Here is a 17,991-nt window from a genome sequence, read left to right as displayed (position 1 = left end):
CAATTTCTAAATATCTTTTGGAGTTTTTCTTTAAGAAATGGAATTTTTAACCATTTCTGTAAGTCATATGGTGGTCTACACTTGTTCAATGGTTTGGGAGAGGATGAGGGGAAACAAGTGTAAAACGTATCATGCTAGTGTATTCATAGTTGGACATTTTCAGACAACATTTTTTTCTTTGTTTGGTGTATTTTGTTTTACTGTGCATTTATAGCACACATAAAGAAGAAATGAGTCCAAATCTTGTAACACCTAATTTCAATTTTTTTTGACAGAGTTAGACAGTGAGAGAGAGATGGACAGAAAGGTCTTCCTTTCCGTTGGTTCACTCCCCATATGGCTGCTACGGCTGGTGCGCTGCGCCGATCTGAAACCAGAAACCAGGTGCTTCCTCCTGGTCTCCCTTGCGGGTACAGGGCCCAAACACTTGGGCCATCCTCCACTGCACTCCCAGGCCACAGCAGAGAGCTGGACTGGAAAAGGAGAAACTGGGACTAGTACCCGGCACCCCAACCGGGACTAGAACCCGGGGTGCCGGCTCTGCAGATGGAGGATTAGCCAAGTGAACCGTGGTGCTGGCTGTTAACACCTAATTTCTATACACTAAAGAGGTTGTCAATGTATGACAAAATTGTTTGTACAACTAGCACATTTTGTACACTTTGTGTTGAAATTCTTTGGAAAGCATGTCCTTTGTAACTGACTTTTGAATGTGAGGTTTTAAACCATCTCTAAGTGTTTCAAATGCTTCTAACTGTCCACTGAATGAAAGCGGAGGGAAAAAAGTGAGGAGTCATTGGTTCAATGACAAAATGTAAGATTTAGGAAAAATCTCAGATTTTGACCATTGTTACATGTGTATAATTTTACTTAACTGCCCTGTGTATTTAATGAAGGGGCTCATATGTAAGGGTACTTTCTCAAAAAAAAGCTCATGAAAAAATGGAATTAAAAGAGATATTTAATTTGGTGCAAAAAAATTGAAATTCATACATAGTTTGTTTGTCACAATAGATATCTCTCATGAATTTTGATGATCTTCATGAAATATCTTGTACTAAGAAAATTTTTAAAACTTTATTTTATTTTATTTTATTTTATTTTTGACAGGCATAGTGGACAGTGAGAGAGAGAGACAGAGAGAAAGGTCTTCCTTTGCCGTTGGTTCACCCCCCAATGGCCACTGCGGCCGGCGCGCTGCAGCCGGCACACCGCACTGATCCGAAGGCAGGAGCCAGGTGCTTCTCCTGGTCTCCTATGGGGTGCAGGGCCCAAGGAGTTGGGCCATCCTCCACTGCACTCTCAGGCCACAGCAGAGAGCTGCCCTGGAAGAAGGGCAACCGGGACAGAATCTGGCGCCCCAACCAACCAGGACTAGAACCCAGGGTTCCAGTGCTGCAAGGTAGAGGATTAGCCTAGTGAGCTGCGGTGCCGGCCAAAACTCATATTTATTTTAAAAAGGTTCACTTTAGTATACACAGGTTAGAGAAGAACAGGCCTTGGAACTCTTCCTCTGAGGCCTGTTCTAGAGTCAGTTTGGTGTAGAAAATCTAATCGTACTTTTGTGTTCAATAGAAATGTAATTCCAAATGAAAACTTCTTGATTTCTACCTTAAAACTTATCTTTCAAATAATAGCAATGATGATTAATTTGACAAAGAAAGGAGCAATACGACTAGCAATTCAGAAATGGAAAATTTTTCTTTAAAGATTTTACTTATTTGACAGGTACAGTTACAGACAGCGAGAAGAAGAGACAGAGATAAAGGTCTTCCATCTGCTGGTTCACTCTCCAAATGGCTGCAATGGCTGGAGCTGGGCCAATCCAATGCCAGGAGCCAGGAGCCAAGAGTCAAGAGCCAAAAGAGCTTCTTAAAGGTCTCCCATGAGGGTGCAGGGGCACAAGCACTTAGGCCATCTTCTACTGCTTTCCCAGGCAATAGCAGAGAGCTGGATCAGAAGTGGAGCACTCAAGACTAGAACTGGGATTAACCTGCTGCTAACCTAACTGTTAATCCAGGGATTAACTGGGAGCAGCTGAGACTAGTAGTGATTAACCTACTGTGCCATAGTTCCAGCCCCAGAAACAGAAAATTATATTAACATGATTGAAAGTACACAACGAAGGGCCGGCTCCGAGGCTCACTTGGCTAATCCTCCATCTGCAGCGCTGGCAACCCCGGGTTCTAGTCCCAATTGGGGTGCTGGGTACTAGTCCCGGTTTCTCCTCTTCCAGTCCAGCTCTCTGCTGTGCCTGGGAATGCAGTGGAGGATGGCCCAAGTGCTTGGGTTCCTGCACCTGCATGGGAGACCAGGAGGAAGTACCTGGCCCCTGGCTTTGGATCAGCACAACGCCAGCCTTAACAGCCATTAGGGGAGTGAACCAATGGAAGGAAGACCTTTCTCTCTGTCTCTCTCTCATTGTCTATAACTCTCTCCCTCTATCTCACTCTCTCACTGTCTAACTCTGCCTGGCAAAAAAAAAAAAAAAAAAAAAAAAGCACACAATGAAAGCAAGCAAGCAAATGATGACAAATTGATTTCTATTGATGGAATCCACAATTATGAGAGAAGAAGAGCAAGATTCGCAATCTGGTCAGAGTTGGAGAAGAGCAGACACCCAGAGACAACAATATCAAGAAAACAAAGCTAGGATACTACTAGATAGGATTCTGAGCAATCACATGCATCTTCAAAAACCAACAGAAATGGATGAAACAAATGCATTTTGAGACTTGAAAGTGGAAATTCTGAGTTAAATGTTACAATCAAAAAGCAAGCAGAAAGAAAGGAGCAGCTTCAGAAAAATCTGTTACATTTCAGTTCAATTTAGGAAGCGCTTATCAGTGACAAGAATGAAGGTAAATGAATTTGAATATGGAGAGGTTAGTTCCCAAAGAAATTTAAAAACCAGTCAGTTTGAAATGGCTATTCAAAAGATTATGCTAACGCATCATATGGATAATAATGACAGCAAAACTGGAAATGCTTCTTCAAAATATCTTCCTCTGGTGATGGAGAATAAAGATCATCAAGAGAAGCTATTATGTATGAAACTACTAGCAGTGAAATACGGAAGCCTAGAACAGAATTTTAAAAGTATTATAGGCCGGCGCCGCGGCTCACTAGACTAATCCTCCGCCTTGCGGCACCAGCACCCTGGGTTCTAGTCCCGGTCGGGGCGCCGGATTCTGTCCCAGTTGCCCCTCTTCCAGGCCAGCTCTCTGCTGTGGCCAGGGAGTGCACCCCATGGGAGACCAGGATAAGTACCTGGCTCCTGCCATCGGATCAGCACGGTGTGCTGGCCGCAGTGCGCCGGCCGCGGCGGCCATTGGAGGGTGAACCAATGGCAAAGGAAGACCTTTCTCTCTGTCTCTCTCTCTTGCTGTCCACTCTGCCTGTCAAAAAAAAAAAAAAAAAAAAGTATTATAGTAGTAAATCACAAAAACCATATGGAAATGAGTATTTTAAAACACGGTAAGTAGAGAACTCTAAGTGGAACACTGAAGAAGCAACAACACAAAATAGTAAAATTAAGAACATAATAGAAATAAATAAAAATAAATAAATAAAACCTGTTTATTATTATAAGCACAATCAGCATGTCAAGAAAACAGAGCAGTTAAGAGAGAAAAATAGTGTCTTAAGTAATTAGATGGAACTCAAATTTCAAAATCTGAAATCTGAACCAACCAAAATAACTACAGAAGAGTTTGATACAACAGATTTTGAAAAAAAAATATAAACAATTTAATCTAGAAGAAAAAAAGATGGGAAGTCATTGACAACTGAATTAAAGAAGACTAAGTAGTGACCAGATCGCAATATCAAAGATGGGATAAGGGGCAGCATGGCAGAACTTTATTTGGACCTGTTCTGGTGATATCTGGCCTAGAATCACTTTGATAAGAATAATTGTATCATAACATATCATTTAGTAGAAATCATATTCCAAAATGACGCTTAGTGATTTCTACCACAATACCATAGCCTTCAACTATCAGTGTGGATGGTTAATTGACAAAAGAAAGAAGAATAATGCAAACAATGGTAAAAAAAAAAAAAAAAAGATATTGAATCTATTGCAAGTTCTCCAAGGGAGAGAGTGAATAAGAACAAATTAACTCTTACTGATGTAGAAAAGCAGTAACAGTGGTATTGTGCCTGCATCAAAATTAGAAGAGGAAGATCAAGAAACACCATGGGATCAGAACTTGCAGAAGAGCAGACACTCAGGGACAATTAAGACAAGAACAGGAGACATGAATATTACAAAAAAGGGTTCTGATCAAACACCTTTGCACCCAAAAATAGACAGAAATGGCTGAAAAGAAAATTAATTAAAAGGCTTGAAGTTGAAAATTCTGAGATAAATGTTGGAATCAAGAAGCAAGCAAAAAAAAATGGAATAACTTCATTAAAACAGCTGTTATATCCCAGTTCAGTTTAGGAAACTCTTAATAATGAAGCTAAATGAATATGAAAATTGGAAGACTCAGAAAACAATCAGTTTGAAATTGCTGTTCACAAGAATATACTAAGTATATCAGATGAATTATCTTAACAAATAAAAAGTGCATCTTCAAAGTGCATACATGTGGTGGCAGAAAATCAAGAACTTGAAAAGGAGTTATTCTCTATGATCTTTGAAATAAAATATGAAAATACAGAAGAGAAAAAAAATGAAGTTGAAATAAATGATTGTAAGCCAGAAACATTATATAGAAATTAATATAGTAGAACAAGGTCAAGTAGCAAATTCTAAACAGGATACTGAAGAAAGAGCAGGAGAGAAGAAATAGAAAAAATAAAAGAAATCAAATGTTTTTCAGGCACAAGCAGCATGTGAAAGAAATCGAGAGCACTCAGGGTGGCAAAACAAGGGTTCTAGAAATCAAATTAAAGACAGAAATCTGGACCATCCAAAATCATAAATATAAGCATTTTTAGGAGAAGCAAAATTTAGGAAATAATTGCCAACACAGCTCAACCAGACAAAGGAGAACTTAGAAGAGATCAAAATCAAACTTGACCTGAAAAAGTGTCACAAAATAATTTTAGTCAATGCTCTGCCTATAATCCCTGGGACTATCCTTAATTCGGAAAATGAATAATAATTTACATCAAATAGAAATAGCATTCAAGAATAAAGCACAGTTTTTTTTTAAGGTTTATTTATTTATTTGAAAGTCAGGGTTACACAGAGAGAGGACAGGCAGAGAGAGAGAGAGAGAGGTCTTACATCTGCTGGTTCACTCCCCAATTGGCTGCAACGTCCAGAACTGCGCTGATCCGAAGCCAGGAGCTCTTTCCGGGTCTCCCGCGTGGGTGCAGGGCCCAATAACTTGGGTCATCTCCTACTGCTTTCCCAGGCCATAGCAGAGAGCTGGATTGGAAGTGGAGCACCCAGGACTTGAACCGGCACCCATGTGGGATGCTGGCACCACAAGTGGCGTCTTTACTCACTAAGCCACAGCGCCTGCCCCAAGTCATTTCTAATTCAAGAATAAGAATGCTCTCTGCAAACTCTGACCCCAAGGAGAGTCTTGATCTTTCTCTTCTATGCAGGCAGAGTATTTCTTCTATAATTTCTGTGGATTCCATCAATAGGAGTCAATTTGTCATTATTTACTTGCTCTCATGGAGCACTTTCAATAACATCAATACCATTTTCTTTTATGCTATTTCAATCCTTCCATGATCAGTTAATCAAAATGCTGAGTGAACTTCTGCTGTTCTACTCATTCATGCAATTCTGATGTTGATAGATCGACTTTTATTATCATCATTATTATTATGATTTTCTGTCTTACTCTCTTGTGAATCTCCTGGTAAGACTTTGCTGCTTGGTCATACTCTAGTATATTCACTTTTAAATGACTTTGGACTTCTATATTTGTTTCAACTTCATTTTCTTCTATTTTTTGTGCTGTTGATATAACAGATAATAACTTGCTGAAGAATTGACTTTCTGTCCTCAGATGTAGACATTTTGAAGTGTTTTCCAGTTTTGCTGTAGGATCCTCATGATTGGGTTTATTCTTGTGAATAGTCTTTTAAAAATGAAAAGAATTTAGTCTCCATGGGAATTAACCTTCCCATTTTCATATTCATTAAACTTTGCCCTTGTTATTGTTAAGAGTTCCCTAAATCAAGATATAAGTCGGTTTTTCTGGTTTGCAGCTTTTGCTTGCTTACTTTTTAATTATAGGTATTAACTCAGAATTTTCACTGATGACACCAAGTTCGTTTTCTCCTTATCTATTACTATCTCCTTTTGATTGCCACCAGGACTGTTCAGTATTACATCTCTTAAAATTCTGATAATGCACCTTGAGAAAATTGTTTATGATATCTGTCTGGTCATGTGCATCTTCAAAATACCAAGGTGATTCCTGATTTCCCTCTCACAGATTATATTGCTGACATTATTGCTTTCATAAGATTTCTGTTGACTGCATCAGTAGAAGCAATTTGTCATTTTTTTTTGCTTTGGTAGAGTGCTTTAAAATCATGTCTATCTCATAGTCTTTGTTTCCAGTTGCAACTGTTATTTTCTCTTTTGCCAATTATTTATCCATGTTATTTTATGGAAGCATGTTTTTGTGGTGGAATCACTGATTTCTTCTGGAATAATATTTACATTGGAAACTAAAGTATGATTTGGGATTCTACAGCAAGGTGACTTTTTGACAAGTCTCACAGAAAAGCATTGAGTACAGTTCTGTTAACCCACTTCTTCATGCTAAATTTGTTATTTGGGTCTTTTACCGTTTTTAGAGCAATTTATTCCATAAGCAATCATTTCATTAATCTAGAAAAAACTGATAATGTGTTTCAAAATCTGTATTAGATACTTGAGCAGCTATCATTTTGGAAGTTGATTCCATATATTTAATATCTGAGTTCTAGCTGACTCCTTAAGAAAGACTTATTCTCTCTTAACTGCTCTCAGTTTCCCTGATATGCTGCTTGTGCCACTATAAATAGATTGACTTACTTTATTTCTTCTGCTAGGCTCTGTTTTGTTCTTTTTTCAATGTTCTGTTTTCACTTTGCTATTGACTCTGCTCTACAATATTGATTTCCACGTGACTTTTGTGGCTTACTACTGCTTTTTTCCACTTATTTTTCTTTTCTTCCAGATTTTCACATTTCTGTGACAGTATTTTATAGATAATAACTACCATTGAAAATCTTGATTCTTTGTCACCTTCTGTGATACATTTTCTAGTTTTGCTTAAGGTGAACAACCTAATGTTTTAGAAAATTTTTAAGAATCTTTTCAAACTGACTGGTTTTTAATCGGCTTGAGAGTTAATGTCATTTATCTTCATTTAATTTTGATCTTGTCATTTCTTTTTTAAGATGTATTTATTTATTTGAAAGTCAGATTTACACAGAGAGAGGAGGAGAGGCAGAGAGAGAGAAAGAAAGAAAGAGGTCTTCCATACACTAGTTTACTCCCCAATTGGCTGCAATGGTCGGAGCTATGCCGATCTGAAGGCAGGAGCCAGGAGCTTCCTCCAGGTCTCCCACGTGGGTACAGAGGCCCAAGGACTTGGGCCATCCTCCACTGCTTTCCAAGGCAGCAAAATGGCTGTTCAAAAGAATATTTCAAAATATCAGGTTGATGTTCTTAAAGCAAAACTAGAAAGTATTTTTCAAAATGTCTACATCTGATGATAGATATTCAAGGTCTTCACAGGAATTATCAATAAAAACACTAACAAAAATATGAAAACCTTGCATAGAAGAAAAATAGGTCAAAAATAGCAAAATGCAAAAGTCATATGGAAATGAATGTGGTAAAATATGGTTAGTAGCAAAGTTGAAATGGGAAATTAAAAAAAGAGACCAAACATAATAGAGATAATAACAATAGTCATCTATTTTACAGACATGAAGCTTGTGAAGGAGATTAGAGCAGTTAAGAGAGAAAGATATGTATTTCTTTGAGGGGTCAGATGGAATTCAGAATTAAATATCTGAACCCTGAACTAACAGAATGATAGCTGATCAAGAGTCTATAACAGGGGCCGGTGGTGTGGTGTAGCAGGTAAAGCCAATGCCTGTGGTGTCAGCAATCCCTATGGGCTCCAGTTCGAGTCCCCGATCCTCTACTTCCAATACAGCTCTCTGCAATAGAAGATGGCCCAAGTCGTTGGGCCCCTGCACCTGCATGGGAGACTTGGAAGAATTCCTGGATTCTGGCTTCAGATTAGCACAGCTCTAGCTGTTGCAGCCATCTGGGGAGTGAGCTATTGGAAGGAAGACTCCCTCTCTTTCTCTCTCTGTCTCTGCCTTTCTGTAACTCTGCCTTTCAAATAAATAAATAAATAAATCTTTTTAAAAAAGAGTTTATTACCTTTACAATTGTTTAAAAAAATCATTATTTCTAGAATTTTGAAAAGTTACAAAATCATTGCCAACTGAACTAAATCAAAGTAGGATGTTAGCTATAAAATTTACCATAAAGAGGCTACATAATATAACTTTGAATAGCTATGATCTAAAGTCACTTTGGGGTGGAAACCTGATTGTATTTAGAGTTCCATGGATATCTTACTCCAAAAGAAAACTTAGTCATTTCTATGGCCTTCAGATATCAGCAGTGAGGGATAATTAACCAAGAAAGGAGTAAAAATGCCAGAAATTGGAGGAAAATGATATTGCTGTAATTGAAAATGCTTCATGAAAGCAAACAAATATGACTAATTGATTCATATTGATGGAGTCCATCAATATGGAAATAAGAGTCATTATATCTCCATCACAAATATTAACAAATGAAAACCAGGAGTCACCTTGGGATTTTGAAGTTGTAGAAGTACAGACACCAGAGGCAATTTTTTCAAAATTAGAATATCAGGCTTTTATAAGAAAGGATTCTGCCCAGTTGCCTTTATGATGAAAAGGAAATAGAAATGGCCAAAGACAAATTTAATTTAGTTTCTTGGGGTCAGATTCTGTGTTAATAGTTATGATAAAAAAGCAAGTAAGGTAAATGGAGAAGTGTAAAAAAAACCTGTTATGTCTTTATATCTGTTTGAGAAAACTTTTAACAATGACTAGAACAAAGTTAAATGAATGTGAACATGGGGAGGCTAGTTCCCACTGATATTTAAAGATCACTCATATTGGAATAGCTATTCCCAGTATGCTAAAACATCAGATAGATAATCTTACTGTAAAATTGGAAAGTGCATTCTCAAAATGTGTGAGAAATAAGGTGTCCAGGCAGGATTATTGTCTTTGAAAACACTAGCAAAGAATGTGAAAAATTGGAAAAGAAGAAAAAAATTATAACAAATCATAGTAAAACACGAAAGTCATAGAGAAATGAATTTGGTAACCATGTAATGAAGTCAAAAGAGGAGGTTGAGGAAAGAACAAGACAGACTATATTAGAAAAAATAAAGAAAACAAGCTGTTTTTAGAGGCACAAGGCACATGTCAAAGAAACAAAGAGCAGTTTAGAGAGAAAAGATATGTCTTTCATAAGGAATTACATGGAACTCAGAATTCAAAATCTGGTATCTGAACTACCCAGTGATACCTTCTGAAGAGTAGATAGTCATTGTCAACTGAATTAAAATTAGCATGAAGAAGTGACACAATGCAACTACTTGGTCCTCTTCCTCTGAGGCCTGTCATACTTTTCTGTGTAAACCTGAATCACATTTTATCTTTCAAAAGAAATCTAATTCTAGAAGAAAGCCTAATGGTTTCTACCTCAAGATCATGGCATTCAAATAACAGTATGGATGGATAACTGACCAGGGAAGGAGTAATAAGCCTGCAATTTGGATGGACAGAAAGTGATATTAATGAAATTGAAATTGTTTTCTGAAAGCAAACAAATAATGACTCCACTCTAATCGGTGGAGTCCACAGAAGTAATACAACAGTTATAACGGATACATCAAAATTAGGAAAAGAGGAAGAAAAGGAATCACCTAGTGATTCTGAGTTTGCAAAAGTGCAAACACACCCAGAAGCAATTTTCACAAAAGAGGAATGCTAAGATTTGTCAAGACAAACTGATACTAGATTCTGCTGAAATCAAAAGGAGATAGCAGTGATTAAAAGGAAAATGAATTTGGTTCACTGAATGTAAAAATTCTGAGTTAACAGAATCAAAGAGCAAGCAAAATAGAAGTATTTTTTAAGATTTATTTTTATTTATTTTAAGACAGAGAGAGAGGGAGAGAGAGAGAGAGAGAGAGAGGTTCTCCATCCGCTGGTTCACTCCCTAAATGACTTCCATGGCCAGAGCTGTGCCAATCAGAAGCCAGGAGCCAGGAGCTTCTTCAGGGTCTCCCATGAGGGTTGAGGGGCCCAAGGACTTGAGCCATCTTCCACTGTTTGCCCATGTGATAGCAGAGAGCTGGATCAGAAGTGCAGCAGCGGAGACTCGAACCTGCGCCCTTATGGGATGTTGGCACTGCAGGAAGTGGCTTTACCCCTTACAGCACAAAGCTGATCCCCAAGTAGAGCAGTTTTGAAAAGCAATTTATAATCAGTTTCATTGATTACAATCTTGATATTGACAAGAACAAAGTTAAATGAATATGAAAATGGCAAGATTTATTCCCATGAAGATTTAAAGAACAGTAAGTTTGAAATAGCTATTCACAAGAATACACTGGGCCGGTGCCGCGACTCACTAGGCTAATCCTCTGCCTTGCAGCACTGGCACACTGGGTTCTAGTCCCAGTCGGGGCGCCGGATTCTGTCCCAGTTGCCCCTCTTCCAGAACAGCTCTCTGCTGTGGCCAGGGAAGTGCAGTGGAGGATGGCCCAAGTACTTGGGCCCTGCACCCGCATGGGAGACCAGGATAAGTACCTGGCTCCTGCCATCGGATTGGCGCGGTGCGCTGGCCGCAGTGCGCCGGCCGCGGTGGCCATTGGAGGGTGAACCAACGGCAAAGGTTCTTTCTCTGTCTCTCTCTCTCACTGTCCACTCTGCCTGTCAAAAAAAAAAAAATATGCTAAAATGGGAGCCTGCAATGCCATGCAGTGTTAAGCCATTGCCCACAAAACCAGCATCCCATATTAGTGTGGGTTCAAGCCCAGGATACTCCACTTCCAATCAAACTGCCTGCTAATGTTCCTGGGAAAGCAGTGAAAGATGGTACAACTACATAGGCTCCTGTCACCCATGTGGGAGACCTGGATGGTGCTCCAGGCTCCTGGCTTCAGCCTGGCCCATCCCTGGGCTTTGAAGCCATTTAGGGAGTGAACCAGTGAATGGAAGATCTCTGTCTCTCCTTCTACCTGTAACTCCACCTTTTTTTAAGAAAAAAAGATATGCTAAAACATCATATGGGTGATCTGGCAGTGAAACTGAAAAGTACAGCTTAATAATCTGTACATCTAGAGACAAAGAACCAAGTTCTTCAGTGAGAGTTATTATAAGAACATTGGCAAAGAAATGCGAAAAACTGGAGGAAAATAAGGTGAAACAAACAGTAGTAAAAGGCAAAAATCATATGAAAATGAATGTGGTAGACCATGGTCAAATAGTAAGGTCTGACAAGATATTGAAAAAAGAGGAAGATAGAACATGGTAGAAGAACAAAAGAAGTCACAAGCAGCATGTCAAGGAAACTTATAGCAGTTAAGAGAAAAATAAGGCTTTATTCTGCAGAAAGATGGAACTCAAAATTAAAGATCTGGAAGCTGAACTACTAAAATGATAACTGCTAAGGAGTTTAATACAATAGATTTTTTTTTAAATACCAACAGTTCTGTCTGGAAACATTAAAATTTAGGAGATCATTACTTGGGCCAGCGTTGTGGACAGCCATTTATGTCACTGTTTGCTATTCTGTCATTGCATATTGGAGTGCCAGTTTAGTCCCAGCTTTTCTGCTTCTGATACACATTCCTGCTAGTGCACCAATGAAGGCAATGGAATTAAGACCGAGAATCAGAGGCTAGTATTGTGGCAAAGTGGGTAAAGCCACTGCTTATGATGATGGTGACCCATATGGGCTCCTGTTTGTGTCCCGGCTGCTCCACTGTTGAGCCGGCTCTCTGCTAACGGCGTGGGAAAAGCAGCAGAGGATGACCCAAGTGTTAACCTCTTGATAAACCTGGAAGAAACTGCTAGCTTCTGACTTCAACTTGGTCCCAGCATTAGCTTTTGCAGCCATCTGTGCAGTGAAACAGCTGATGGAAGATCTTTCTCTTTCTGTGTCTTTCCCTCTCTCTCTGTAACTCTTGCAAATAAACAAATAAATATTTTTTTAAAAAAAGATAGTGATTTGGGATCAGAACTCTACACAATGACTTCTCAAGATGTTAATAAAACAAAATTTATAAAATATGAATAGCTCTGTATAGAATGAGAAGTTAGAATAGCATCATCAATTGAAATAAATAAGACTAATAAGAAGCTACAGGAGTTCAATATGAAAATTTGAATAGGTATGTAACACAAGAGAGCTCTAGTCAGTGTTCTTCCTGTGAGGAATGTCCTAGAGTCACCTTATTGGAGGAAATATAGTCATAATATAATGTGCAGGGGCCAGCGCTGTGGCTCAGTAGGTTAATCCTCTGCATGCGGTGCCGGCATCACATATGGGCACTCGTTCTAGTCCCGGATATTCCTCTTCCCATCCAGCTCTCTGCTATGGCCGGGGAAAGCAGTAGAAGATCACCCAAGTCCTTGGGCCCCTGCACCCATGTGGGAGACCCGGAAGAAGTTCCTGGCTCCTGGCTTCGGATCGGCGCAGCTCTGGCCATTGCGGCCAACTGGGGAGTGAACCATCAGATGGAAGATCTCCCTCTTCTCTCTCTCTCTCTCTCTCTCTCTCTCTCTGCTTCTCCTCTCTCTGTGTAACTCTGACTTTCAAATAAAAAATAAGCATTTAAAAAAAGTGATAACACTAGCAATTCGAAAAGAAGAAAATGATACTGATTTTATTGAAAGTGCTCCATGAGAGCATACAAATAATGACAGATGGGCTCCTATTGCTGGATCCAACAAAAGTAATTGATGTGAGATAGCACCTACATCAAAATAAAGAGAACTAACAGATACCCAGAGGCAATGATCTCAAAAACATAGTGGTAGAATATTACAAGATGGGATTCTTTCTGGTTACTTTGCCATCAAAAGTCACATCCTTCAAATAACAGCACTTATAATTTGGTCAACAAGGGGGTTATGTTGCCAGCATTTAGAAGAAAAAAATTTATTGACATTACTAAAAACATTCCATGAAAGCAAACAATTAATGACAAATTGACTCCTAATATGCAGTTCACAGAAGAAATAGAAATGATATGATGTCTAAATTAAATATAAGAAAACAAAAGTATATCTCCTTGGAATTCTGAGGACATAGACTAGCCTACGTACTACAATAGGCAATTCACTTGTACAATGTATCATTTATAGACACAGCTGACATTGATTAAGACAAAAAAAATCACTCAGAGACTACATTCCTGGGCTCACTTAGAAGCAGCTCAAAGCAACAAGCCAAGTCATAACCTTATACCAGCTAAATCATAAAGTATCTTACAATGAAACCTACTCCATAAAGAATAAGGGATGAATACATCAGATGAATACACCAGAGGGAATACACCTAGGGATACAGGAAGCATGAAGAAGCAAAAGAACACAATACTCCTCCTAAATTAGATCCTGAACTGAAGGAAATCTTCAAAATGGCATATATAGAAGTAAAAATAATGATGGTAAGCAATGAGATGCAGGATAACTAAGATTAAAGAAATTAGGAAATCAATGAGTGATGAATAAAATCTTATTAAAGAGATAGAATTCGGCCAGCACCACAGCTCAATAGGCTAATCCTCCCCCTGCGGCACCGGCACCCCGGGTTCTAGTCCCCGCTGGGCACCCCACTTTAGTTGCCTACAAGAAACTCACTTTACAAAGATTCACACAAACTGAAAATGGAGGGTTGGAAAAAGATATAGGCAAATGGAAACCAAAAACAAGCAGGTGTAGGCATCCTGATATCAGATCAAACAGATGCATTAATAAAGGCTTGCTCATCAACAAACTTCAGTCAGTGGGATCAACTTGACATGCCCTGATGAGCAGTTAGGTGGGAAAGAAAAATAAACTCTGAAAACCAGCAAACAAAAATAATTTTAATCAGCACAACTACTTTGAATTGATGAATATAATCAAATTTCTTTCACAAACTATAAAGCAAAAACACATAATTTCTCTAAGAAAGGAATTTAGCAATGAGGTAGTCAACTTTTGCTTTTATTACTTATTTCATTTGTAAATTATTGATGATAAAACTGCACAACAACTTTGAAGGATTGCTGTGAGAATGAATGAAGTAAGATAAAAATGTTACTGATGTAAGTACACTGCAACTATTAAAATAATGTTAATGTTAAGAATATGATCATAGAAGCTTTTTTGCCAATGCAGTGAATTAATAAGCAGTCAATGTATTTTAAATGATTTGATAGCAAAGGGCCTAATTTGAATGCTTTCTTGAATTTTCCTATTTCTTTCTTCTAAAAAATAAACCATATTTTGCAGCACTCAGATGACTAGCTAGAAACGTTCCCATTTGACTATCTTGCTATTTATGTTCTATGTATTAAATTTCCTAGGTCAGAGAACCTTCTCAAAATCAAGAAACATTGATCCCTGTCTCATCTGACTGGTCAGTAGGAACAAAATCAATTCCCATCTGTCAATAAAAGCTTCAGCAAACAGATTTCTTTGATCATGTATCTTTATTCCAAAATTCAAACAATGTAGCAAAAAATATAACTAACTCTCCCTTAATAACAAAATAAACTATATACTGTGAGCAGATAAAAAGGGTCCATTCATTTGGGATGTCACAAATAATCCATTTTAAACAGAAGTTGCTCAGAAGTTAGTTCTATTTTGGTGACAAGCAAAGGAAACAGTATGAAGGTATAGTCTCCTAATAAAATTGCCTCCCTGAGAAGCAGTTTGCTAGGGCTTTCATCATAAATGTTAAGGGAGTGTCTAGGTTATAGAAAATGAGGAGTGGGAGGGACTTTCCTCCTTGGAATATACATATTCATGAATTGTGTTTTTAAAAGCTGACTCAAACTGGTTTCTTGCAGCTTTAACTATTCCTTGTTTGTGATGATCTGGCTCCTTCTGAGTATCATCGCATCATAAGCTTTCCTGGAACATTCTCTGAAAAACAAGCTCAAGCCAGTAAACTTTCAGATTCCCAGCCTGTGTTTCAGTTAACCTCCATCCCCAACTTTTCCCTACATCCCACACTCTTGTTTATGTTTGTACAATATTAATCCATTTGCCCTTACAAAAAGACAAACTGTGTGGGCATGTATGTCTTAATAATGGAGGGAAATTTTTGCAACCACATGATAATATAATGAGAGGTATATAACTGGAATTCTCACTCCAATAATATCCCATAATTTTAAGCTATATAAAACAAGACAGGGAGGCAGAACAAATGAATTCAGTTTCCTCCTAACTCTACTGTGATTTTCCATGTAACTCTGACAGTTCTCTGATGATATACACTGTGTCTAGACAGCTTTTCAGAGAACTAATGAAAACTCACCACTATAACCCACATTGATCTTTACTTCAGGTCTCATCACCACATTCAAGAGCATCTACTGTTTGCTAATAAATATTTTGCATATGTACATTTAGCATAATATATAAAAATGTTGTCAATAGCCTGATTCCCCAACTTAATTATGGGTTTCAGGAATTATAGTAGTTCTCTTCACACAAGAGAACCTGGTAAATATTTGTTGGTAAAATTCATGATACTGACAGGATGTTTAAAAACAAAAAGAAAGATATTATTAACCTAAACAGAAACAAACATAAATAAATAAAACTGGCCCAGACTATCCATCTTCTACATAAATATGAAACATAAAAATGCACATTCACATTTCAGTCTCCTTGAATATCCTGCCCCAAATTTTCTTTTTCCCTTAACTGATTTTTAAAAGCCACTGAATATCATTTGACCCATCTACCCTAAGTAAACATAAACTGATTAAATACAGCTAGTCATAGATGAAATTACTTTTTGGTTGTATTAAAGTTTATTTCACATTTGGAATGCAGACTGAAGTATTAGATGCTATAATATTCTTGTTCTGTTACAATCATTATTTTTAGTGTCTAAAAAGCAAATACCAATGTATTTCACTTTATATTCCTTCTTGTGCCTTTAGAGCCACAAATACAATAGATTAGAAAGTGGTTGATTCACTCAAAGAGTTCTTAAGTAAAGCAGTATTTGTGAACAGACAAGTCTCCATAAAGAAGCTTTAGGCCTTTAAAGACATCCAGTTTCTCATTCTATTTCAATACAACCACAAAATAACAGACTACTGTCATATATTACCATACCTAAAGTTTTACTGTGGGAGATTTATTAATTTATTCATTGCCTTTCCAGGCATTTCCTACAAAGCAAATTGAGCTAAGAAACAATACTCTTTCTTACATTTTCTCAAAGAATGGCAATTTTACCACCTTCATCCCTTAGGCAAATGACTTTACCCTTTAGTGTCACATGGAGAACTCCATACTATGCCTAGGCCAAGGGGCAAAACATCCAGCTATCCAGCTGAAGTGTTACCAGATCCAGCTAATAAAATTCATATGTATTGGAGTTTTTTATAAGATTTTGTATCTACATAGATTCAATTATGTTCAGGACTTAAACTGAGCTATGAGAAAGTTGCTGAATCTGATCCCATTATTCTGGTCTCTACAGAATTATTTTCCTTTAAGTTGAGTAATATAACTGGATTTTATCCAGAAACAGAACAGGAAATAGCCTATCAGAATCAATATTGTGCACTTGTTGAGAAATTTGAAATAATGTCTCTAGGTTTATTTTATATAAAGTTTCATTTTAAAAACTTTTTTGAGAATAAATACTGAAAAAGATTTTGCTTCTTTTAAAATGATACAAATTTCATTCAAAAACATGGACAATTATGTAAACAACCATTTTTTTCTTCTTTGTTAACACTTGGATAATCAAACCCAAAATCTCATGGAAACAGTAACACTTCTATGAAACCTGATGTGCCTAAAGTACACATTACATTTTCCCATGTCAAATCTATCTCCATGCATATCTATTCTACTTTACATTTTCCATTTTTTCCTTCAATACATATTCTTTCAGTCACTTCATAGTGTCTGTAGAATGAAGCAATCTATATATCTTTATAAAGATGAAAAAGGACTTACTTACTTTTTTTTAATTTTTTTTTAACTTTTAATTAATGAATATAAATTTCCAAAGTACAGCTTATGGATTACAATGGCTTCCCCCCCATATCGTCTCTCCCACCCGCATCCCTCCCCTTTCCCACTCCCTCTCCCCTTCCATTCACATGAGGATTCATTTTCGATTCTCTTTATATACAGAAGATCAGTTTAGCATACATTAAGTAAAGATGTCCACAGTTTGCTCCCACACAAACATAAAGTGAAAAATAATAGATGAGTTTTTAAATGATGATGAAATCAGATCAGACCTATTGTCATGTTTAATCCCAGTGAGAGTCAAGTTGGGAATTGATAATTTCTTCTTCTTTTTTTTTTTTTAACAGAAGATCAGTTTAGTATACATTAAGTAAAGATTTCAACAGTTTGCACCCCCATAGAAACACAAAGCGACTTACTTTTTTTAAGATTTATTTATTTATTTATTTGAAAATCAGAGAGAGAGAGAGAGAGAGAGATCCTCCATCTGGCCGAAGCCAGGAGCTAAGAGCTTCAGCTGGTTCTCCCATGTGGGTAACAGCTGGGTCTCCCATGTGGGTAACAGGGGTCCAAATTCTTAAGCCATATTCTGCTGATTTTTCCAAGCCATTAGCAGGGAGCTGTATTAGAAGTAGAGCAACGAGTACACAAGCTGGCACCCATATGGAATGTTGGTATCTTAGGTAGAGCTCTTACCCACTCAATCACAACACTGGCCTGTTATTT

At 37.5% G+C, this 17,991-nt stretch overlaps 1 pseudogene; it reads right to left on the bottom strand.

The window, feature by feature from the left end:
- Positions 1-17,991, bottom strand: part of LOC100346900 (N-alpha-acetyltransferase 15, NatA auxiliary subunit-like) — a 56,714-nt pseudogene that overhangs the window by 37,762 nt on the left and 961 nt on the right.

The sequence above is a fragment of the Oryctolagus cuniculus genome, chromosome 8 (genome assembly GCF_051225735.1).
Source record: "Oryctolagus cuniculus isolate XC-2025 breed Fujian yellow rabbit chromosome 8, ASM5122573v1, whole genome shotgun sequence".
NCBI classification, from domain to species: domain Eukaryota; kingdom Metazoa; phylum Chordata; class Mammalia; order Lagomorpha; family Leporidae; genus Oryctolagus; species Oryctolagus cuniculus.
This window is presented reverse-complemented; position numbering and strand designations above follow the sequence as displayed.